Genomic DNA, 25606 nt, shown 5'->3' on the forward strand with positions numbered 1-25606 from the left:
TCTTTTCCACAACAACTTCTAAAAAGGGGGATTAAGAAACTGGAAAGCAGGAAAGGGGGGGGAAGCAACCTCCCTCTGGATTTCGCAGAGCATCTTGTTTTAGCTGTAACTTAATTTATTATTATAATCTCCCCATGGTGAGGAATGTCTTTATTTGTGCCTTATGCAATACTGAGCACATCATCTGATCTTACTGAACAATATGTAATCATAATTTTGTAAACAGAGACCGCACTCATTTTGAAATACCAGGAAGCTCACCATCTAACAGGAGTTTGATTTTGTTCTTAGATATTCCAACTGAAAGATTGTTCTATCTTTTAAAAAAAAAAACAATTAGTGCACCTTCAGGGTCTGCTACTTTGCTATTTGACCCTCCTGCATAGCACAGGTGCAGAATGTTGCCTGCCTAAGCACCAGCTTAAAAAATGGTGAGGAAGAGAGAGAGAGCAAAGGGAAACCTAATCTTGTACTGATAAGAGCATGGTCACCAAGTTACTCCTACCCTGTTGCAGGAGTAGGGCCTACACAGGGAGCCCAAAGTGAAACACTGCTGTCTCTTCAGATACAGCCATTTCCATCCACAGCCCATCACTTGCTAACCTGTTTCTTGAGAGTAAGGGAGTAGGTATACACAGGGTTTGATCCTCAATTTTCCCATTTATAAAATGAGAATAATACTTACCCTACTTCCTAGGAGTCCTCTGAGAATACACTTAATTATTTTTTTCTCTCCCTGTCCTCATTTTCAAAAACTGGCAAACCATTCTTGCTCAACCTTTTAAAAGCAAGCAGACAAAAATCCAATCTCAATTAGACACCAGGCCTAGAAGACTTCACTGTGAAAGGTGAAAGTTTGAGAAAATTATGACAAACTGAGACAGGCCTTTAGAATAGATATGATTGGGCAACCTAAATCTCTGATGAACTGGTCTGGGTGGGTAATATGGTTGTTTTGCAATCTAAAGACTATATAGGGAGTCACTACATGCCTCTCTCTCTCTCTCTCTCTCTCACACACACACACACACACACAACCCTCTTAAGGATCCACGACTGAATCCTGGCTCTTTAATTCTGAAAACACAGATGTTTACCACTTAAGCTAAAGTTCCCTGGTTGATGGTTGTAGTACTAGGCCCTTTGTCTTTCCTGTGGGACAGCCACTAAGGGTCTGTTTATACGGCAGCTGGGAGCAAGCCTACCAGCCCGGGTAGACAGACTTGTCCTAGTGCACTAAAATTAGCTGTGTGAAGGTCGTAGCACTGACAGAGACATGGACTAGCCACCCGAGCTTGGACCCAGAGGATAGAGAGAGAGGTTCACTCCCACTTGCCATGTAGACATAGCCGAGGACACATCATATACAGACATAGAATCATAGAATATCAGGGTTGGAAGGGACCTCAGGAGGTCATCTAGTCCAACCCCCTGCTCAAAGCAGGACCAATCCCCAACTAAATCATCCCAGCCAAGGCTTTTCAAGCCGGGCCTTAAAAACCTCTAAGGATGGAGATTCCACCACCTCCCTAGATAATGCATTCCAGAGCTTCACCACCCTCTAAGTGAAATAGTTTTTCCTAACATGTTTATGTGGAGCCTGTTCATTTTACCATGAGGATAGGATTAGTAACAGGGAGAGCTTCTGGAAAAGTAGGTGGATGCCAGCTAGATTTTAGAGGCCATTCACAGCTATCTGTGAGGAGGAGAAGTGTTTTGTAATACTTCCTGCTTTACAGAACAGTGAAATCCCTGAACTAAGAACTGGCTCAGTTTTGTGATTGCTGAGAATTGAAAGAATGTTGCTGAAGTATATTGATGTGAAGGTACAGCTGCTTGTCTAGGTCATTCCAGTCAAAACAGTACAAAATACAAGATGCAGTTTACCATATTTGTTTTGCACCAGATAAAATAAGGAACTCACATGAACTGTACTAGTTGATTGAGTTCTATGAGTAAAACAATTGTATCTTGCAGTATCGAGCTGCTGATGCAAACTTCTGTGAAACAAAGGGCATCTTGGAATTCGATGACAGAGGCAAATAAAAAAAATGCTCTATGATAAAAATATATAGCCAAACTTCAACAAAAAACTTTCTTGGCCCTGGTTTATCAATAAAAATAGATGTGCATATGGCAATGCCAACCGTATACTGTATAAACTGGTTTCAGAGTAACAGCCATGTTAGTCTGTATTCGCAAAAAGAAAAGGAGGACTTGTGGCACCTTAGCGACTAACCAATTTATTTGAGCATGAGCTTTCGTGAGCTACAGCTCACTTCATCAGATGCATACCGTGGAAACTGCAGCAGACTTTATATATACACAGGTTTCAGAGTAACAGCCGTGTTAGTCTGTATTCGCAAAAAGAAAAGGAGTACTTGTGGCACCTTAGAGACTAACCAATTTATTTTAGCATGAGCTTTCGTGAGCTACAGCTCACTTCATCAGATACACAGAGAATATGAAACAATACCTCCTCCCACCCCACTGTCCTGCTGGTAATAGCTTATCTAAAATAATCATCAGGTTAGGCCATTTCCAGCACAAATCCAGGTTTTCTCACCCTCCACCCCCCCACACAAATTCACTCTCCTGCTGGTGATAGCCCATCCAAAGTGACAACTCTTTACACAATGTGCATGATAATCAAGTTAGGCCATTTCCTGCACAAATCCAGGTTCTCTCACTCCCTCACCCCCCTCCAAAAACCCACCCCCATACACACACAAACTCACTCTCCTGCTGGTAATAGCTCATCCAAACTGACCACTCTCCAAGTTTAAATCCAAGTTAAACCAGAACATCTGGGGAGGGGGGGTAGGAAAAAACAAGAGGAAATAGGCTACCTTGCATAATGACTTAGCCACTCCCAGTCTCTATTTAAGCCTAAATTAATAGTATCCAATTTGCAAATGAATTCCAATTCAGCAGTTTCTCGCTGGAGTCTGGATTTGAAGTTTTTTTGTTTTAAGATAGCGACCTTCATGTCTGTGATTGTGTGACCGAGAGATTGAAGTGTTCTCCGACTGGTTTATGAATGTTATAATTCTTGACATCTGATTTGTGTCCATTTATTCTTTATTTATTTTTTCTTTATTATTTATTCACTTTAGATAAGGAGAGTGATCACTTTAGATAAGCTATTACCAGCAGGAGAGTGGGGTGGGGGGAGAGAAAACCTTTTGTAGTGTTAAACATCCATTTTTTCATGCTTTGTGTGTATAAAAAGATCTTCTATACTTTCCACGGTATGCATCCGATGAAGTGAGCTGTAGCTAACGAAAGCTTATGCTCAAATAAATTGGTTAGTCTCTAAGGTGCCACAAGTACTCCTTTTCTTTTTACTGTATAAACCATATCTGAAACATGTATTTAGGGAAATGTAGCAGATTCAATGCTAACCTCAGGGTACAACACACACTTTTATAATGTAATCCTAATGCTTCATTGAATTATGTCCAGCTGAATTCCAGCTATTTTGCTGAATAATTCTTCAAATATATATCTGAAGCCAAATAGGATGAGATGCCACTATCAACAGACTTTGATTTGAGGTGGTCTATATGATTATGATCATGTCAATTTACCTTTTACAGTGAGCCAGTAAGAGCTTCAGGGGATTAGCATGCCTGAAAATCTCACACTGAAATAAAGTCTTAAATGCTTTATTTTAGGCATTACAGTTTGAAAATTTTGGCTTCTTGGTTAATAGTCTAAGCAAAAGAGCAATTGTAGTAAAGTGTTTAGCCTTTCCACAGTTCATTAATCTACTTAAATTTTTTTAAGAATAAAAAGAATTAATTATTTTGGGCTACATTGTGATACTCACTTTAGCATCTTACTCTACAAGTAGCTACTTGGATTTTAATGGGACTATTAATGTTGTAAGGTACTATTGAATGTGAGTTATGGTATCACAGTCTGGCCTTTGATAAAGGAAAAGTCATTCTTCACTGAGTAACTGTAATCAACGTTACTTTATAAAAGAAAAATGGGAATAACAACCTTTAATTACAATTAGAGGCTTCATCCTGTAATTCATATACTTTTAATCTAAGGTAGATAGATATTCTCTCTGCAATAAAATTTGTTTATAATGTGTTTTTACAGATAACAAGAGCAAGTTATTAACCAAATATTCTAGGAAAACTAACATGGAATTAATATGCTGATTTTTGTGAGCTGAGAAGTGACTTGTTATTGGTCTTGCTTCTTATAACATTCAGCTGTAAATAAATGATCCAATATAATACAGGTAACTATATCATTTACTCTTCTCACCATTCTTTGGTCATTCAAATACCATTTCCATTTATTTAGTGTTTGACTGAAACCTAAAATTGGATATTTGCTTCCTTCTGGGTTTTTTGTTTGCTTGCTTGCTTATTTGTGAATCAAAAATGTGTGTTGTACTAATTTCTTCCTGGGAAATAGTAACTCCATTAACTGTAGACTTTTGCTCTTTGCAGACCCTCCCAATCTGACCTGTGTCTTGACTCATGTAACCATCTGTCCCTAATATCTAATTGTCTTCCAGTTTGTCGAGGTGAAATTTTACATCAGACTAATTTCTGGAAATGATTACTATCTCCTTTGACACTCCTAGTTTGTGCGATTGGGATGAATTCCATATCAGCTGCTAGCTTTTCTCTGAGTGAAAGAATATTAAACACTCACTGAACTTTGAATGCCTTGGCTTGCTGACTCCACTAATAACGCCTATGACTCCATCCCAGCAAAGCACATAAGCATGTGTGTACATTAAGCACATGAGTAGATCCATTGAAACCAGTGGGACTATTCACATGCTTAAGTACTTTGTTGGATGGGAGCCTTTATCCTTACTTACATTTATTGCATCCTGAGTATATGTGCTCCACAGGCAAGTGGAGAAGACTTAGATTCAGAGTACCTGGGTTTACTTGAGATAGAAATGTTATTAAACTAACACTATAAGGGATTTTAAATACTTTAATTGTTAGTAGTTGTGGACAGCTTTCGTTGCCTGTCTCTCAACACATTTCTGAGCAGTCTGAAAAATATTCGTCCAGTAAAACCTCAGGTTTGAAGCATTCATTTAGGTATCATAGTCAAGGTCAATTAACATATGTTAGTTATGTTTTTTGTCATCCATACACTTGCTCTAATGTATCTTTCAATTGTCCATCTTGTTTTGACATCAGCATCTTGATTTCCAATATCATAACTTAATGGATTTGCAATGACGTTATCATAAGTTTGCTTAGATAACACTAACCAAACCTTTGGGGAATTTGAGGAGGGTCCCTTTCAGTCAACTGTTTTATATCCTTAGTACAGAAATAAACAGGCTTTATCAGGAGCTTATTTTACATCAATTCTAACTGATGACCATTCTTAGAGACCCATAAGAAGCAATCATTATTCCTTAGAGCTTCATTTGTTTGTACTCTCATGGGTATTTTCTCAGCTAAGGCCTTTTTATAAATACCATTTCTGCTGTCGAGTATCAGGGGGTAGCTGTGTTAGTCTGTATCCACAAAAACAACAAAAAGTCCAGTGGCACCTTAAAGACTAACAGCCCGAATAAATCTGTTAGTCTTTAAGGTGCCACCAGACTCCTTGTTATTTCTGCTGTAGGATTTTCTTGGCTCTCTGTACAGCTGTCTCAGCCTGCCCATTCACACGTGGGTAATGTGGGCTATCAGTAATAACATCAAAAGCATATTTCATTCATAATGACTTAAATTCTGCTGCAGTAATTGTGGTCCATTGTCTGTCAGTAGTTGTTCCAGAATAACAAAATGAGCAAAAGTGCATTTCAGTTTCTAGATAACATTGTGTCATGTTAAGTTTTTTAACTACACTATTTCTATATACCCGGGAAAATAATCCACTACAACCAGGTAATAATGTTCTCTGAATTTGCATAAATCTGCAGCTAGTCTCTTCAAGGTCTGCTTGGTAGGGGTATTTGTCCAGTGTATCGTTCAGCATTGTCTCTTATGTTGATTGGTACAAGATCTCCTTTCAAAAGTCCAATAACATCAAATCCTCCATCAAGTTCTTCCACCTTTCTCATTAGGCTAGGGGTGGCCAAACTGTGGATTGCAAGCCACATATGGTTCTTTTACCATTAAAGTGTGGCTTGTGGAGCCCCCCCACACACACCCATTCTTCACCTACCAGACTTGGGGTTGCGGAAGCTCAGGACCTCTGCCTTCTGCCCAGCGGGAAGGGGGGCGGTCTTGAGGCTTCAGCCCTGCAGGGCACACCTGCCAGGGCTTGGGGCTTCAGCAGGAACAGGGCTGAAACCCCAACCCCCGGCTCCCAGCAGGCGTGCCCAGGCTCTCGAACTTCTGAAGATTGTTGTATGTGGCTCTGAGGGCCAGTGAGTTTGGCCACCCCTGCAGTAGGCCCATCATGGCTGCCATACTGTGGCTGAAAAGCTTATTGGTCTTTGGTCTTTTGATTACATGCACTCTGAATGCATATCTTTTCTCTTTGTAAATTGTTTCTGTGATGAACTGGCCCATGCAGTTCAGGATAACTACAAGGCTAGTCAGAACTGTGTCAAGTGACTTCTGGTCTGGGAAGGATTGAAGGTTATTGTAAGTCATTTCTGAGATGACAGTGACTTCAGCTTCTGAGTCAATTTTAAAATCAATAGTCTTGCCATAAATATTCAATTTCACTCTCCAGGCAGGTTCTGCACTGTCATGAGTGATAGATCCCAAAGGAATTATTGTTGATTGTCTGTAATATGAGTCAACTCCCTGACTGCTTTGGTGCCTAAAACAGCTGCAAAATGTCCATATTTTGTGCAGGTATTATGACTTGCACCTCTGGCATCATCTCTTTGGATATGCCTTTTTCAACATCTTTGCACTGAATTTGTCCCTCTTAGCCTGGGAGTAATTTCTCCTTGCCTTGGGGATTTTGTGATAATGACTTTTAACACTCAAATGTCTGTTTACAGCTTCCAAGCTACTTTCAGGTTCTTCAAGTTGCTCCTGCCTTTTGTTCTGCTGTTTGACTAGTTCAGCCTGCTTTGCTATCAGTATAGCTGTGGCCAAGCTTAAGTCTGTCTTCATCTGTAGCTGCTGTGAAAGATTTTTATCTGTTAAGCCAATAACCAGCCTGTCTGATATTTTCATGTATTGCAGTTCCAAAATCACAGTTTTCAACCAATGCATGCAGAGCGTTTATAAAACATTCAGTGTTTTCTCCTGGTTCTTGAATTCGCTTGTGAAAACATGCTTTTTAATAAACCATATTTCTCTGAGGCACAAAGTATGCATCAAATATTGCCAGAACCTTTTCATAGTCATCTTTGTGACTGTCTTCTGTAAAGTCAAAGGATTTCAAGATATGCTCTGCCTGCAGCCCCACAGCATAAATTAAAGAAGATACCTGAATATCTACAGTTTCCTGGTGGAGCTTGGTGGCAATTTGAAATCTTGAAAATACTGCTTTCAGTCTTTCCATTGTGAAGATTTGGCAAAGCTGAAGTTCTCTGGGACACTGAAGAGTTGTGTGTTGATGAGATCCTGCAACCTTTGTTGTTGTTGTTGTTGTTTTTTTCTCTTCTGTCTGCAACCTTTTGCTTTGGTTCTTGTGGGGTTTTTTTCCTCTGTCACTAATTTACTTCTGACTATATGTCATGTACTTCTTGTACACAGTAGCTTGCCGGGCTATTAGTAGATCAGGCTTCTGTATCAGATATAGACTGACTACAGAACCAATTTCCCAGAGAGATATCCACGAGATGTGTTCAGTATAAGATCCTTTAATGCTCTGCCAGGCATGGCTAAGTTTAGTTTAGTTTAGTTTAGTTATTTTAGAAATAAGGTGCAAATTTTAACCATGAAGGTAATTAATCATTGGAACAACATACTCAGGGTTGTGGCCTATTCCGCAATCAGTGAAAATCTTTAAAACAAGATTGTATGTTTTTCTAAAAGACATGCTCTATTTCAAGCTTCTGGATATGAAGCAGTAGTTAATTCAAGGAAATCCTACAGTTTGTGATATGCAGGAGGTCAGACTAGATGACCACAGTTGTCTCTTCTGGCCTTCAAACCTATTAATAGATAAACATTTTGTGAAAACCCCTTGTTAAAATATTGGCAGCACGTCACCTTGTTTGATACTATATTCAATCTGTTATGACGCAGAAAGATTTGCTCCCAAGAACAGCTTTAAAGGACACATGGTTTACATTTTGTTTAATTTGATCTAATCAGTATGTCTGAGTCGTTAACTCAGGCATCAGCTCTGTATGCATCCAGAGAAAGGTGATCCATATTTAACATAGGCAAATAAAGGCAAAGTATTGATCTATGACAATTAGTTCCTTACACCAAGACCAGTTGTACTATCAGTACTGGGAAAGGGCCAATTCCCAGCCTCAGAAGAGAAACAAAAAAATGTTTATCTGAAAAAGTGTTCAGTGTGGTTCTGCCCTAAAAGCTGATTTGTTAAAATGTCATCAAGTGATTTCATTTTAATTGTCCTTCTATGGTTTCCAGATAAAATCTGCTCAACGTACACTTAAAAATAAAGTTTTTCTAACTCTCAACCCCACAAACTTAGCCTTGGATCAGAATGCCACCACTCACTTATCACTAACAATAAAGATTCTGGGAGAAATTTTCAAAATAGCCTTTGAGCTAGATTTTTTTAAAGTCTTTAAACTCCTAAAGATGCAGATAGGTACCTAGTCGGATTTTCAAAGTATCTAAATGATTTAAGCCCCTAACTCTCATTGAAAGCAATGGGATTTAGGCACCTAACTTGCTTAGTGTTATTGAAGATTGCACTAGGTGCCTGTCTGTCTGTTTAGGCATCTAAAAAACTTTGAAAATCTGGCCCTTAGGAGCCTAAATCCCATTGACTTTCAAGCAGTTCAGCACCCTTGTTCAAGCTGAAGCCACAGAGTCCCCAAAGCGGGATTTTTAATGTAGGTGGGGGACCTCATATCTCACCAGATGGGCTGATCCTGTAGACATGATCGGAGCACACCTAATACCTGTCAGACCCTGCAACAGGGAGAGTGGATGCAGGGGGGCAGCACAGCACCTGTACAAAAGACAGAGAGGGGCACAGGGAAATGCAAGGCAAATGAGAGAATTATTAAGCATGAGCAGAAGACACAGACTGTTTCAACTGCTGGAGTATTTGGTACATAAGCAGCTGTCCTGGCTTAGGTGCCTAACTCTAGAAGAAGGTTCGTGGCTGAGGATTCTGAGCAGAAGGAGGCACATATCTCTGTCCCATCAGCCAGGAATACTGGGTCAGCTGCTTAGATACCTAAGACCCTTTCCTTTCACTGCACCTCTCCTCAGCATTTCACTCCTGGCTAGTATAGTGGCTCCTTGCTCAGCTGGCTGGCTTCTGAAAATCCCTTTCTTAGGCACTTAACTATCTCTATAGGGACCCTAGATGCCAAGGAGCCACGTAACAAGGGGCTGAAAATTCTACGAGGCAGTGGGCCTTCTAAAGGTTAGATGTTGTTCCACTCAGCTAAGCAACACCTAAAATCTCTTTAAAAAGATGGCTCCAATTGCTCAAGTCTCTTTTGAAAATGGGACTTAGGCTGGGAAATCAGTTATACATCAGCTTTCGAAAATTTTACCGTCTTCATTAGAACTATTCTTGTGTTGGTTGGTAGAATTCAGCTCACTCTTCTGTAGCTGTAGCTGTGTTGTCTCTACAGGACTAACAGGAATAAAAAATGAAAAAAAAATTCAGTCGGTATACTAAGATGACACACAAGGAGCGGCTGGCGTTAATCCAATGGAGCCACTTTTACACAGTCAGATTTCAAAGTATTGTACTGAGGGTCGCATGGACCCAGGCTATTAGGAATACACTGCCTCTGAATTTCTGAACTCAATTCATAAGAATCTAGAACTGCAGATACATGCCCTGTCCCCCAGCATGACTCATTCCTGTTGTCTGTGACAATGATAATGGTGAGACCACACAAAGGATTTGAAGGTTATAACTCTCAGTGACTTCTGTCGTCAGAGCAAGCCACAAAATTGTTTTCAGCAACAGAGATCATTTACTGGTTGTCATGACAGCTCTTGTTTGTCAATTCACTGTGCAGCCACACTGCTGTAAAAGGTAAACAATTTGTATTTGTCAATTGATTAATAGGTCTACAGACCATTAAAATGAGAGCTGAAAGAAACATTTCTAATAGGATTAGAATAAGCTGGAGATAGCATGATTTTCTGATAAGAGAATGCAATAGAGATAGCTATATTCAAGTTTGGCTGATGCCTCCCTAAAGGGACATACACACACATTTATTACAGGTCTTGAATTGATCTGGTACGTGGCAGTACAGCATACTAGTGCCTCTCTCAAACTGTTGTCTTGTCTTCCAGATTCTCAGCTTTATTTTTTTAACAAAGCAAATCTTTAGGTGTTATGGTTGTGAAGAAAACCTTAGAATGTTAACGAAGCAGGGGGTTGGACTAGATGACCTCCCGAGGTCCCTTCCAACCCTGATATTCTATGATTCTATGAAGTATAGCCAATGGAGGGATGTCGATATGAGTCCGCAGAGAACGTGGAGCAATAGTTCTGCGAGGTATGGATTGCTGCATTCATTTTAGTGAGAGCTTAAAGATGCCTAATGATAATTTAAATGTCAACAATGGTAATTATTTCATTCTACATGTAAGAACAAAGAGGGAGGTTTACAGATGTGCACAATTCATTGTGTCTGACATATCGTTTTGGTGCTATGAGTTGGTGGCTTTTGGGAGATACCAACACCAAATGTTTTTCCCCAGTCAAGAAGGATTTAAACCCAAGTAACCCAGCAGAGCCCATCGACCCCACCAAGAGGAAGCCAAGTTCAAGGAGCCCGGTGGAACCCAGACAGCATGCAGAGTCATATTTTGAACATGTGCACAATTTACTGTCACAAAACCACATTTTGGTGACTAACATGGGTGGAGCTTATGTTGGTGGGTGGCTCTTGGAAGAGTATAAATACCTTTTTCCCTTCAGTTTGACCCCAGTTTAGTAGGGTCTTATTCAGTTCTCACTGAAGTCAATGAAAAAACATTGATGAAGGTGGACCAGCTCCTATTTACCTAGAAAAAAGCAGAGACCTACCGTGATCTGCCGGATAGGCCAGTTGAATGGGGAGACCTGGGTTCTATACCTGGCTGACTGATCTACTCCTTGTCACTGTCTTTTTGTGTGACCAATGGCGAGCCACTTCTCTGTCACTCTGTTTTCCCTCCCACTCTTTGTCTGTCTTGTTTGTTTAGACTGTAAGCTTTTGAGGGGCATGAACTGTCTCTAACTTTGTGTTTGCACAGTCTTTAATATAATGGGACCTCGGTCTTGGTACCTCTAATCTCTATTGTAATACAAATAAATAATAATAGAAAAAATAATTATCTTGTGTCAGTTGCAATAGATTGTATTGCACAAATGGAAATGAATTTTTGTTTATTCAATCTATAGAATGACATATACCAAATTCTCTAGTTCAGATTCCCTGCTATGACACTACAGTCGTTAGTAGGGTTATATCCTGGATAAAAGTCTCCTGTGTTTCTAGTTACTATACATCTTTAGTCCTCGGCATGTGTTTACAAGATTTGGCATGTGGAACTAGCATGGATGAGGTATGTGCAAGTCTCATCATCTTTTGTTGTTGTTTTTTATACATAGCAGAATTTGAGCTACTTTAGACCTAGCTATAAAATGAATATTTCCCCCTGTTTCCAAACAATTGCATGTCCTCAAGACTGCTCTGAATGATGTACAGAACTGCATCATTTCTTTCATAATCTTGTGTTGTGCTTAAACTCCTCTCCATAATATTTTTGCAATTAACATGTATTTTTGTTTATTTTTTATTTTTTTCGCAAGATGTTGAGTCCCAACAATTGCAATAAAATCTATTAAACTGAAGCTGAATGGGTCTCCTCTTGTTGAAGGTCGTCTTTATAATCCATAGTCAACAATTGTTGAATATTTCTTATCTCTATTCAGTGATGGCATCAGGCATCTGATTTCCAACACTGCAAGTGCAAGATGAATTATTATTCTGCTTGGCAAAGCACAGGCATTAGGTGCATTGATAAGCAAGGTCAATAGTTTGTTCTGAGTCACAAGAATTAAACATTAAAATTTCAGTATTTTAATGTCAAGGGTAATTAAAAGAGAGACATGTCTCTGAAAACACAAAGTTTTGTCTGGAAAAGACAAAGAAAATAGCCCTAGACAATAACCTATGATCTTAATTGCAAAGGTTAGAGCAGAACATTGACTGACTAGCTTGTCTTAAGTTTTTGCTATCATTGTTTAAATCTGATTCATGAACTGTATGTTAGAGCAGATGAGTTTTTTAATGTAGACCGTAAATTTCAAAATGCAGGTATTTCTTATATATAATCCCCAAACCACTAAACTAACATTGGCAGCCCATTTGTATTTTAAACCACAAGTAATTCAAGACTTTGAGGCATGTAAAATCACATATTCTTAATGCCTTCCAAAATGACTGGAGAAATCAAAAGCTCTTTAAGAAGAGACATTGAAAATCAGTGTTTAGAGAGGAGGCAAATAGGAGGAGATATGACAGGTATGCAAAATGAATGATATAGTGATTGGTGTAGAGTACTCCTGTGTACCATTTCTTACACTACCAAAGTCAGAGGACATGCGATGAAATTGAAAGGTAACAAGTTTATACTATTAAAATAAATACTTTTTACACAATGCATAACTGACCTGTGGAGCTCATTGCCACCAGTTTTCACTAAGACAAGGATTTAGCAAGCTTCAAAAAGGATAAGACAATTGAGAATATGTTGATAATGAGAATGTCTTTAGTTACATTAAAAGAATAAAAATAATTGTAAGGAAAATAAACATTCATGTTTCAGTGCATAAGCTGGTGGGGATAAGGAAAAACTTCCCCTATTGGCAGGCTATTCCTTTATGAAGTTTCTTTTTGCTTCCTTTGAAACACCTGGCACTGGAAACAGGAATCTGGACTAGATGGACCTCTGTTATAGAGTCATAAAGTTTAAGATCAGACGGGACCACTAAATCCTCTACTTTGACCTCCTGTATATCACAGACCTCCAACATCATCCTGCACTGTCCAGAACCAGTGTGATTGATTTGAAAATTCTTTGATTTGATTTGCGCTCTCGTTATAGGATCAGTGAAATTATATGATGGGGCATGATGTGGGACAAAGACCAAAAAAGAACATGTGCTTGCTGGTGCATGGAGGCACAGAGGCTTGGACTCCTAGATCAGAGGTTCTCATGACAAATGTTTTGGTGGCCTCAGGGTGCGGCCACCAACGCTTGCTGGTGGCTGCTCTCACATTTTTTTTCCTAAAATACTTAATTAACTTTAGAAAGAAAACAAATTAATATGCACATGTACACATCCAAAGCATTGTAATGTATTTATTGCTAACTACTAAGGCTGCTGCTGTGAAAAGTGATATTTGTATGTTTGTTAACATGTTTCACAGCCTCCCAGCTAGCTACTAAGTCTGCTGTGAAAAGTGGTATTAACAAACACACAAGTATCACTTTTCACAACAGACTTACTCAGCCCTGGCAAGCCCAGGGACAAATTAAGCCTTAGATGGGGAGGTGGATAGGGAGGCAGCAGGGACCAGGGGAGGCAGCGGGGAGCCAAAGCCCAGGAAATGAGGCCCTGAGATGGAGCTGGAAGCCCCTGGGCTGTAGCCTAAAGCCCCAGAGTTGGGGGCCAGGGCTAGAACCTGAGGCTCAGGGGACGGAGCCTGAAGCCAGATAGCCAGAGCCTGTTGCCCCACCACCCCAGGGCTGAAGCCTGAAGCCTGAACCTCACTGCCCCCAGGAAGGTGGGGAACTCACAGGCTGCCAGTTCCTCCAGCATTGTGCCCCAGGTGTCTCCAGAGGGAGGGGCAGGACCCAACCCCTTCTGGCAGCCCCAGCAACCAACACCAAGGCAGCACATCCAGGAGCAACATAGAGGGGGATGGACTGCACTGTACATTACTCAGAGTAGTGAGTAACATTGCTAAATAATACTACTTTCATCTCTTAACTGTCCTTATAAAAATGATTTTTATTGTAATCAGCCCAAATGCTGCAGCCCTTACTCAGGCAAAACTCCCATTGGGAGTCAGGAGAATTTGGCCCATCATGTTTTATCCACACATAGTTAATAAAATCAACCCCAATGATAGAGGTGTTAGTGGATATTAGCTACATTTACTTTTTTGATTCTGAGGAAAGAGAAGGGCCAACGTTTAAGGGCCACTGCAGCAGCAAGGAAAAAGTCAGAGATACTTCCAACCATTTTTTTTGTTTGTTTGTTTTATTTACATTACAAATGCCAACTGCTGGCAATATCCACATTTGGCTGGAAGCCAGTTCCAGAGCAGAGCAAGCCATGAATCAAAAAGTGCTGTGGACTTTGAGAAGGGTGTTATTGCAATGATAAAAAGCCTGACAGCCTTGCATACTAAATAATAACAGGTTTCCCTAAACCGGGAAGGCCCTACAAAACAAGAACCTAAAAATGGTTGAAGCAAGTGTAGCTAATGGCTAAAGAAGGGAGACGTGGCAGCTGAGTTCTATTTTTTGCTCAGCCACTTGCTATGTGTCCTTGAGCAAGTCAATTAAGCCCTCTTTTCTTCAGTTGATCCATCTCTAGAATGGTTATAGCAACACCCCGAAGGGGTCCTGTAAAGCTCCATTAATGCTGGGAAAAGCAGTAACCTCTTTGGCTGTATATGTGAAAAATACAATTAATTAACTACTGTTATTGAGCACAGCACATTTGGACACCAACAACAGTTTGTCTGTGTAATTACTGTAGTGTAACTTTTAACCCAATCAAGTCAAAGATAGAGTATGTATTTGTGATGTTGGCAGGCCAGATGCCAGTTCTTGTCAAGGCCTCAGACATTACCTCAGAATGGATAACCTTGTAGCTGGAGACCAGACCAGGTCACCTGTATGTTAGTTTTGCTTACAATGGGTATTAGTCTTATAAGAATGTGGTTAGTGTTGAGCATCTATGAAATGCTTGTAAGTTGCTGTGTGCATTAAGCTCACTTGCAATGTCTGTATGCCATGCTATAAGAAAATATCTAAGTTTTGCTGTATAACTTTGAAAATGTTTGTCCTGAACTTGTGAACACAGGCACAGGAATCGTCCTGTCTCCCTCTGCCCATCCAGAAGGACTATCAAAGATCATCACAATACAAAGGATTGGCTAATGGCCCTGTCGCACCTGGGAAATGCTACATGCAGGGAAGAAGCTCATCCTGTGGGCTTGGAAGCTGAATGAAGGAAATAAAACAAAGCCACAGGAAAATTTTCCATCTTTTTGGCTGTTTGAACTCTTACAGTGCCAGAGACTCTAAACTGAACCCAGAGATCCCCAGAGGCTGCCTCCTGGGTGCTCCCTGAAAGATACTTTGAATTGACAGATCACTACAACTCTGTCACTCTCAGGATTTAGTTGGTAACTCATTTGTGTGTATATGTTTGTTTGCTTTAACTTGTAAATAACTCTCATTTCTTTTTCTAGTTAAAAACCTTTGGATAGTTTATTACAGGGGTTGTCTTTGGTGTAAGACCTACTGTACCAGACTGATCTGGGGTAAGTAACTGGTCTCTTGGGACTGGAAGCAACCTGAATGTGGTGTGATTTTTGGTGTAAATGACCAGTTATCACTAAGTCCAGTTTATCTGGGTGGCAAGATAGACTGGAGAGTCTAAGAGGACTCTCTTTGATTCCATGGTAAGGCTATTACAGTGATTCAGGAGTTCGCATTTGTTACTGGCTTGAGGAAATCTAATTATAGACCACACCACCAGTTTGGGGTGTCTGCTCTGTTTTTGACAGTCTGCTCTGCTCTGAGGTCAGCACTCATGGTCGTGAGCCGCTCTAGAGAGCATGACAGTATTTATAGCTATTATACACATCAGACTGCCTTACAGATCCATTTCCAGCATTAATTTAGACTCAGTGCCTGCAACTCCTTCAGGGAGGATATTTTTGCTTAGGCGCTGGGTGGTTGTCCAGTGTCAACAGAGTATCTGAAAAAGTCATGCTGCCAGAGGAAGGAGGAGAACAGTATTTATATTAATATTGGTGTGAGAGTGGAGATTAGAGCTTTTATGTTTCTATTGTATGACATTCTGGGGTGCTATCTGGGCTATGTCATCCCTACCCTGCAAACTCGAGTATCTCACAATGCTTTGCTGCTTTAGCTCCCACCTGGGCCATTCGCAAACAGTCGAACAGCCTGCAGGTAACACCCTGTCTGTGTATAGCTGCAGCCTGCCAGCCACACTCCAGTCACATTCTGGCTTCTACCCGCCTTGGTTACTTACAGGGTGACCCCAACACTCTCCCAGTCCTGGATTTTCCCCCACAACATATGTTCTGCACTGTCCAGTCCTCTCCTGGATAGTCCAGATATATTAGGTCCATTGCCCCCCCCAAAGGGGATTGGTATACAGCAGTTTGCAACCATAAATGGAGTTATCCCCCACAATTCACAACACTGGATTAGTTTTAATTAAAGAATAAAACAAATTTATTTAATTACAAAGCAATAGGTAGAGTACAAGAATAAGGCATTAAAGTCAGAAATGGTTAAAAGAGAAATAAAGATAAAATGCTTCCTAACACTAGACTTGGTTCAAGGTGAAATCCCTTACCACATGTTTCCAGTAACACTGCTGACCAAATTCTTAAGCCAGGATCTGCTCCCAAAGTCCAACAGCTGTTTCTTTTGTCTTCTTAGGAGATGAACAGGGAGACATAACATGGGGTGGTTTTGCCCCTCACTTTTATAGTTCAGTCCCCCTTTGAAATGCATTTTCCTGAGCGTTGCCTCTAGATAAAGTTCATTCCCATTGTGGGGATGGAGACAATGAGTCTGGTGGCAAAGGAGGTTCCATGCTGTTTTTTGCTAAGATGCAGGTGTTTGTTCCTGCCACCCTTGCCAAAGAATGGCCACTTGATAGGTGATAGCCTATTAGCTTTGATGACATCTGGCTAGAGGCATCAATATGTCTTTTGTCTTTGAGAAACAGGTTTACCCATTCCCCAGATTTGTCTGGTAAACACACTTCAGTTATGACTACATACTTTTCACTGTGACATGATTGTCCAGTAAGTTATTAGTTTTCAAGTGGTACCTCACAAGGCATATTTTGTACAAAGAGTATTACAATAATGAGTAGCATGTGAATACAGGGATGCATTTGATCACTTACTGCTTCTGCTATTTGTCACTGTGGATGGATGGATATCACTATTGCTTTAAACTGAGACCAGTAGACAAATTGGGCCTGATTCTGTAATTCAGCAGTCTTTGATAAAGTCACTCCTGATTTACATCAGTTTTGATGACAGAAGAATCAGGCCTATACTGTTTTGTGCAGGCACACCCTGTTAAACTAGCCTAGACTGTATAACATGTAGGGCACTTGAAATATTTTCAAATAACCAATTTTATAACATGGGCCAGAACTTCATCTGGTGTAAATCAGCACCGTTGATGTCATTGCAGCAACACTGATCGACAGCAGCTGAAGATCTGGTTATGCATGTATAGTTTTAATTTGCTAACATGAAGTTGTCAGGAATTTTTTTAATTAATTGAATATAGAATTTGTACACTAAGTGGATAATACTATATACCATACTTGTGTCATTTTAAAAGAATTCTGTTACCACAGGTGCAGTTGCTCACACCAGTCATCCCAGGAGACAGTGTGGTCATACTCCAAGCTGCAGGAGGCCTTTTCCCTTTACTAGCAATAATGATATACAGCAATTAAATAGGCTCTCTCGCTCTAGATATCGAGCGTGTCAGGAAGATGAAGAGGAAAATGAGATCTTGCAGAAAATTGTGACGAATAAGGAAGTTTTACATTTAGAAGAGAAATTATCTGACAATCTTGTCCAGTAAGGTTGGATTAAATGAAAATGCCAGCAAGCCTGGATATGGTCTCTTATAAGCATCTTTTTCCAGGCAATAAGTATATATCCTTTGCAAATGAGGGCATTAGCTTGAAAAATGCTCAAGACCTACACTTGCTTCTGACTTGCTTCATAAATGATGGATCCTTAGTAGCTCTAATAATAAAGAAGTTATGAGTATATATCCTAAGTACATAAACACAGGTTGAGAAAGGTTAACCTTATTACAGATTCAGAGCAGCTTCACTTATTCTCCCTGTGCAGAGAGAAAAGGAGGACAGCACACATATAAATATTTTATTCTTTTAGAGTATCTGTAATTAAAACAAAGACATAGAACTGTAATGTGTGCTTTAAATCACCAGAGTTATGGCAACATGAGATGATATTTTTGCATGAGGATATTGGATTTGAATGAACAAGGTGGGAGAAATTAGATTCTTAAGTAAAATTAGATATTTTCCCACCAGACTGCAACTGTATGTGCAAACAGAGCAGGAACTTACTGAAGTATCTCTAAATGCAAGAAGCAACCAGTATGTCTTTTAGTTAGAGATGTTACCTTTTGGATTGGCAGGAAAACAACAATTCTGTTCCACAAATTTTTAAGTTTCAAAATTTGTTTTTGTTCCAGTGAGACATTTTGAAGTTTTTCACGGAAAAGCCTACAGAGGCCAATCCCAGAATAGCTCTGTGCTTAAGGCCGTTACTCCCAATATGAGAGATGTAAGTTCAAGATCCATGATCTTCTGAATCAGGTAAAGCAAGGTTTTAAACTGCAGTTCCACGTGTCCCAGCCATGTGATCTACCCACCAGGCTATTAACTCAGCCTTTCTGTATGGCCCAATGAATATTTAATTTTTCAAAGTGGAATAGCTCCAACTGGAGAAAAAGAGAGCGAGAGAAACCGTTGGCTGTTCTGGTATGGATTGGTCTCTCTCTCTCTCTCTCTCATTCATTTTTACCAGATTCCAACCTGGACCTGAGAAATATTTCAATGGAAAAAAGATTTGTCTTTTTTTTTTTTTTTACTAGTACCAAAGAACACACAGCTACCTCTGATGTTGGAAATTGTGGATTGGTGGAGAAGTAAGGGGGAACTACTGACGTGTCAGGTACAGGAACTAGGAGCTAATATATGTATCTGTTTAGTAAAGATTGAGGGGATTGGTGCAGCATTTTGTTGGCACATGCAGATGTCACACCCAGTGCATGTGGTGACGTCTACTTCCACAATATGTTTGGGTAAACTTTAGGGTGTGGCTGGTATGTAGATGTAACACCCTCTCTCCTCTCGACCCATCTAAAGTAACTACAGAGACTGCTTCAGTTCTTTCAAGTGGCATCTGTGCCATTCTTGAAGAATACAAATGCCTCATCCACTCCAGATGTGAAAGAACTGGAGCTACTTAAAAGAATGAGTCCTGGTGACATCATAACTATGCATGAAGCCACTGAGTCAGGGGACAAAGTCCTCTCCTAATCTATGTTAATAGAGACAAATTTACTGACTGCTTAAAGGACAAATTATCTCATCTCACCAGAACAGACTGACTTTGACCCCCATCTTAAAACTAGGGATTGACTGAATGTCCACACCATAAAACTCTGCCTGCCCCGGACTTAGAGCAAACTTTCAGAGCAGAAACCCCTCTCTCCTATAGGAGCATTCCCCTGTCTAAGTGCCCAGACTGGCCTCTCCAAACTTGTTCTCCACACCCAAGTCTGACCCTTTGAAAATTCTCCTTTAACCTTTGTGCTTCATTTTGTCCATCTGCAAAATGTTGAGAACCTGCTTTATGAATATCTGTAAAGCACTATCAGATCCTCTGATTAAAGGGGCAATAGAAATGTAGAAAGGTGATTTTAATTATCTGCTGTTTTTCCTCCTGGCTTTCACTGGCTTATGGTCTAATTCCCCCACTGAGAATTCAGCATTGTTAGACCCTGGCAGGTACATAACTTGCAATGACAGGTTTTTCACAACTGGCATATCTCAAATAAGCAAATGTATCCTTGTAATGAGGATTTTTTTTTCTTTTGCTTCACTATCGCACTGTGCAGCTTTCACATTGCCAGAAATGTTGCTTGTACCACAGCTTGTCTGGGCTGTGTGGGGTGTTTTGTTCCCCTCCCCTTTTAAAAAATAAAAATGAATGAGGCACAAATGACCAGCATTATGCCTAGCGTGAATGAACAGCAATCCTACCAGCATGTGTCAGCTCAAATTGCAGGTGAGTTCTGCCAATGAATGAAGGTAAATAACTATGGCAAGGTTTCACTACTGGACTGCCTTGCTCAGCTTGTTAATTAATAATTTTACGTGACTTGTGTCCCCTCTCTGGCTAAGAACTCATTAGCAGCATTCCCATGCAGACTTGCTAGAGGCAGGGCTGGAATAATCATGAATTCTCTGCTGGCCCCTGTCTATCAAAAGCTCACTCTTACGTCAGCAGCACGGAGCTGGTGAATGTAATGCAAGACAAGTTGAATTCAGATTTTTTTCCCTGCACCATTCTTCTCAACAAGGAAGATGACCTGCATATCAGCAAAGCAAATCTAAAAACCACTGCTCTCTTGTCATCCATCTGAACTAAGTGCTAAACTAGCAAAGCTAATGCACAGGCAAGAAGCAAGACAACATTGCCACTTTTCAGGATAACTTTTCAAAATTTTGGGCCAGATTCACCAGCCCACTGAGTCTGCTTTGGCCCTCTGCAGCAGCACAAAGCAGACTCAAAGCTTCCTGGGGATTTCCCTGGCATAGTAGAATATCTCAGTGGTGCAGAACTGGCATAGAACTCCTAGGCCACCCCCAGGACCGGATTTAGGGGCAGACGACCCAGGCAAACATAGGCTGATTACTGTTTTGTGGGGCCCTGGGCCAGAGCAAGTGCCCCTCTGCCCCCCACCCCAACCCCACTCCCCGGCAGGACTGCCAGGCAGGCGGGAAGAATGGGTCGGGGTACAGGGGCATCCAATTTTCCGGGGCCCCCTGATTGTTCCTGGACATGGGGCCTGTTGGCCCAGTGGCTAATCTGCCAGTGCAGGCAACCACCAGTGGTGCCAGTCTTGGGGAGTACCGGGCTTAGGTATTCAAAAGTTTAGACAATGGAGTGGGGAGCACCGAAGATGCTCCTCACCTAGGGCGCCATTTGGTCTAGGGCTGGCCCTGACTACCCCTCCCAGCCTCCAGCATAGGGAGCATGGTTGGGCAAAAGCGGGTGCAAGGTGCCTAGGGAGCTGCTACATCCATTTGATCCTCAGGTGCCTTGACAACCTGTTAGAGCCATAGGCAGCCAGCCTAAGATACAGCAGTCTCAGGGCTGTTTTATCTTATGTCCAGGAACTGGGCCAGGTGAATACAGAGCTGCCATTATATCTCTTTTGCTCTCCCACCATCTCCCCATCCCAGTGATTCTGGGTCATTGTCTCTGTGCAGCATACCTAAACCAAGTGATTGTACAACTAACTGAGCAAGCAATGACATCTGTAAGGCACTTTAACATATTCAACAGGTGGAGGTAATAAACTACTGAGCATTTCAATGAGAGCATAAAAATAAGATAATAATAACAGTGTAGATAAATAGAGGACCCCAGAAGAAAACATTCACTGTAGCCAACAGAAGTGCATACTTCAACACAACGCCTTGCCAACTTGCCTCAACCCTGAGCACTACTGGTAGTAGGCATGACAACTCAGCCACCATGCTCACTCACTTCTTGGGCATGTGACGGGTTGGATCACAGAGACCCCCTCGGCTGCCAACTGATGTGCCGAGACTAACTCTGAGCCTGTTTTCCCTGGCAGCTTGGGACTTCAGTGCCCTGCCCAGTTTGAGCCAGACACACTAACCTGCTACAAACACAGACCCAGATCTGAACCACATCCCCCACAAACTGCAGGCTTAACTGAAAACAGCTTCAGAGGTGTTCCTGTCTCCAACACTCAGGTACCCAGCTCCCAATGGGGTCCAAACCCCAAATAAATCGGTTTTACCTTGTATAAAGCTTATACAGGGTAAACTCATAAATTGTTTGCCCTCTATAACACTGATAGAAAGGTATGCACAGGTCTTCTCACCTCCACCCCCTCCCCAGGTACTAATACATACTCTGGGTTAATTAATAAGTAAAAAGTGATTTTATTAAATACAAAAAGTAGGATTTAAGTGGTTTCAAGTAGTAACAGACAGAACAAAGTGAATAACCAAGCAAAATAAAATAAAACACACAAGTTGAAGCCTAGTACAGTAAGAAAATGATGACAGATGCAATCTCACCCTCAGAGATGTTCCACTAAGCTTCTTTTACAGACTAGCCTCCTTCTAGTCTGGGTCCAGCAGTCACTCACACTCCTGTGGTTATTGTCCTTTGTTTCAGTTTCTTTCGGGTAGGAGAGGCTACCTCTTGAGCCAGCTGAAGACAAAATGGAGGGGTCTCCCAGGGACTTAAATAGACTTTCTCTTGTGAGTGGAGACGTCCTCCCCTCTCCTATGCAGAATCCAGCTGCAAGCTGGAGTTTTGGAGTCACATGGGCAAGTCACATGTCCATGCATGACTCAGAATTTTACAGGTGGCAGCCATTGTTCACATGCTACCTTGAATATCCCCAAGTAGACCTCTTATGTGGATTGGAGTCTTCCAAGGTACCATTTTCTGTTAAGTGTTTCTTTACTGGGCACTTAACTTGCAAACGCCTTTCTAAAAAAGCTGACCAAATGCCTTACTAATGCTACTTAAACTCAAACAAGTACACAGCCAATATTCATAAATTTGAATATAAAAATGATACATGCATACAAATAGGATGAATATATTCAGTAGATCATAACCTTTACAGAGATATGTTACATAGCATATGTAGCATAAAACATATTTCAGTTATGTCATATATACATTCATAAGCATATTTCCATAAAGCATTATGGAGTGCAAAGTCACAGGGCACTTGCTGAGATTGCCAGTGGTGGTTTTGTAAGGTGAACACTTGCCTCCTGAGAACTACTGAGACCACCAAACTCATTTCAAATGACCCACCAAACAACTATTAGAACTTGATCCAAATTCAACAGGAGTCTTTCTGCTGACCAATGGACTTTGGATCAGGTCTTTAGATGGGAAACAATGGTCAGCACTGACTTGAGCTGGATTTAAATCAATAGCCTAGATGTGAAATAGTCTATGTCTCATTACCAATTGTTCTCCATTCCTATAAGTCAACTTACCAAAGAAAACATGTTCTGTGTTTTATTTCTTTTATATTAAAGTTTTACAGACCTAACCAGACCACAGAAGAACATACCAAACTGTGACAATACACATAAAAGATAATAAAAATGAAAGCTGGCATAAAGCAACTAGATCTGACTAAACAACTCATAATAATATATTAGATTAATTTAGTCCCTCTTTCCACGGGATTTGTCATGAATTTGTTTGTTATTTGAAATTATCTGGTGATTTTTTATGGAGACATATTTCATCCTATTAATTACCAGAAAATTATTTGCTCTGACTATTGATCTGAGATTTTGCTATTCATAATTTGCCATTCATACCGCATGATTAATGACTGAAGTTATATGACACAATATTTCTGCTTCCCAGTTAGATGACTTGAAATATTTATAATTAGGAGGACTAGACTAAGTTATTTGGGCTGCTCTGTCAGTTTCCAGCTGGTGATGTAAACCCTTACATTGTGAACCTTCATAAAACCACATTGGCACTGGTATTTGTGAGACTTTCATTTTCCATAAACAGTTTTGAAAACACAAACCTGAAAATAAAGAGCCAATGATACCATCAACATGCATTCTGTTTATATTCAAATCAATATTCTTGAATAATAGTTTGCAGTATTTTCCCTGCTCTAGAGGCAATGTAGAAAAGTGATTCTCAAGATTTTCCACGTCAAAATCCCCGGTGACAACAAAAAAAATTGGCCCCCCCAACCCACCTAGCTATAAAGTAAGGAAGGGTTGTTGCATCTCCCCTGAACCTGACTGTGACCCCAACTTGAGTGCCTATGATTTAGAACAGTGTGAATCATACGCATTGTGCAAACTGAAAATAAAACATGCCTTATCCCTGTCTGATCCAATAACATATATTGGGCCTTCTGCTACTCCCATCAAAGCCAATAGTCATGTGTGCAGGGTTGGACTCACTGTAATTATTAAAAAAAAAAAAAAGATCCTTAGAGAAAGACCTATATGTAGGTCTATCCCTATCCATGTAAAGCTGGAAAAGACTGCCAAATCTACCTATATAAATCCCAGCAGTGTGATCTGTATTGATCACAGATTAAAGACTAGCAGTCAAACGCCACAGACCCACCAGAACTCCCCTGGCCAGGAGCCACCACTCTACCACAGCCTGGCTCTCAGCACCAGGCTATACCATCTGCTTGTATCCTGAGTCCTTTAAAACAGGATCCTCATGTACCTTTGATCGTGGAGAGAGGTAACAGAGGAATTAATCTTGTATTTTTGTCCCCCCTGAGAAATGAAATATTAATCATCATGATACCTAGTACTTTGGGGCCCTTCATATACACTCAGCGGGTTGCTCCCTAACAGCAATATTTTTCATCATTATACTCCCTGCTCATGGGTAATGGCTTCTGTTCTTCTTACATGGTTAACAAAGTTATATTTTTATATAAAATGGAGAGAAGATCAGCAAAGATATAGATATACCAATTTATAGTATGTGATCTGATGGTAACACTACAGGCCTAAGTCAGTATTTTTGTGTTCTAGTCCCAGCTTTGCTAATGACTTGCTACGAGATCTTGGGTGAGCCAGCAAGTGACTAAGGCCATGTCTAGGCTATGGCGTACTATAGAGGCATAGCTATAGGGCTGTAGCTATGCCAGCATAGCCCCGTAATGGAGACACAGTCTATAGTGACAGAAGAGGGTTTTCCATTTCCAAAGAAACTCCACCTCCCCTGACAACAAAGGCTTTCTTCTATAGACTTAGCTGCATCACACTGGAGGTTAGGTCTGCATAGCAACAGCATGTGTGGATTTTTCACACCCCTGAGTACCATAGCTATGTCGAGTTTGAAGTTTGAAGTGTTTACTCGGCCTTAAACTCTCTGCTTCTGTTTCTCTATCTGTGAAATGGGACTGGATAGTGAAAGGGTTAATTATTTAACCTTATTTAGGTGTCTGAATAGGAGTTCTTTTGAAAATCTGGCCCCAATTGCCGGTGTTAAGCACCAGAAAATATGGCCTTGAGCTCTTTCAAAAAATCTGGCCCCAAGTGTCTTGCCCCAAGTCACACAGAGAGTGTATGGCACAGACAGTAAATGAATCAGACCTTCTGAGCCCCAATCCAGTGCCTTTCACCCATCCTTCCTCTCATCAGGAACAAAGGAAAAATGCCATATGGCTTTTCCCAATAAATGTGGTTCTATCTCAATATGAACCAGTGAACATCTGCCTTAGAATATTCTGAGATAGAGAAACAGACTTTACATCTATGTCTGATGCAAAGTTCATGGATACAAAAAATTTAAGCACAGCACTTATGAACAGAGGCAAAAATCGAACCAGAGATCAGAGCGTCACGAACCTTGTATTTAATAATGTAGCAGGAGGAGCATTTTAAACAG

The sequence above is a fragment of the Eretmochelys imbricata genome, chromosome 2 (assembly GCF_965152235.1).
Source record: "Eretmochelys imbricata isolate rEreImb1 chromosome 2, rEreImb1.hap1, whole genome shotgun sequence".
Classification (NCBI taxonomy): domain Eukaryota; kingdom Metazoa; phylum Chordata; order Testudines; family Cheloniidae; genus Eretmochelys; species Eretmochelys imbricata.